This window comes from Trichosurus vulpecula, chromosome 6, assembly GCF_011100635.1.
Source record: "Trichosurus vulpecula isolate mTriVul1 chromosome 6, mTriVul1.pri, whole genome shotgun sequence".
NCBI lineage: Eukaryota > Metazoa > Chordata > Mammalia > Diprotodontia > Phalangeridae > Trichosurus > Trichosurus vulpecula.
The window spans coordinates 123,290,799-123,291,873 of NC_050578.1; the positions used below are offsets into that span (position 1 = coordinate 123,290,799).

Consider the following 1,075-nt stretch of genomic DNA (forward strand, 5'->3'; position numbering starts at 1 on the left):
AATAGATTAGAAATTTTAGATATGACATTTGGAGAAAACTGTATAGCAACAGAAAAGAATATACCTTACTCTGAGAAGCACATGGAACCTACACAAAAATCAACTATATTTTAGGTCATAAAAACCTCAAAATCAGATATAGGAAGGCAGAAATATTGAATGTATCTTTTTCAGATCATTAAGCCATAAAAATTGCACTCAACAAAGAGCGGTGGAAAGATTGATTAAAATAAATTGGAAATTAAATAATCTAGTCCTGAGGAATAAGGGGGTCAAAGAACAACTCATAGAAATCATCAATTATTAGACTATTCACCCTTCCCCTTTTCTCCCTTCCCTTCCACTCTTGCCCCTCTCCCTTCCCCCCCTCCCCCTCCCTTCTCCCCCTCTTTTCCCCCCTCTTCGCCATCCCATCCTTCCCTCCATTTTTTCTCCTACCTCCCTTCCCCGGCCTAGACGATGCGGTGGTGGAGACGGCGGAGGAGGCCACGGAGCCCGCCGAGGCGGACATCACGGGGCTGTGCCAGGACATGTTCTCCAAAATGGCCACGTACCTGACGGGCAAGCTCACAGCTACCAGTGAAGATTATAAACTTATGGAAAATATTAACAAACTGACTAGCTTGAAGTATCTAGAAATGAAAGATATTGCAGTAAACATAAGTAGAAACCTAAAGGACTTAAACCAGAAATGTGCAGCACTTCAGCCTTATCTGGATCAGATCACTCTAATTGAGGAGCAAGTAGCAGCTCTTGAGCAGGCAGCTTAAAAATTGGATGCATATTCAAAGAAACTAGAAGCAAAGTACAAGAAGTTAGAGAGGCGATGAAAGAATTCTTTAGCACAGACTTTTAACTACAAGAATATTTTATAAGAGCTGAAATAAGTGGGATGGAACTTATCACTATGCTTCAATTCCTAAAAAGAAGCGGTGCTGCTGATCCAAGGAGAATCCCAGCCCCCACCTCTGGTTGGATGTGTAACTCTGGCCACCCCCACCCCGCCCCGTGTTTTCCTAAACCTGTACCCCCCAACCTCATCTTAATCGCGTGCTTCGTTGTGTGCCCTGGACCA

At 43.4% G+C, this 1,075-nt stretch overlaps 1 pseudogene; it reads left to right on the plus strand.

Moving 5' to 3' along the window:
* The first annotated feature begins 434 nt into the window (after window positions 1-434).
* On the plus strand, window positions 435-830 carry LOC118854527 (annotated as a pseudogene).
* Window positions 831-1,075: the final 245 nt, after the last annotated feature.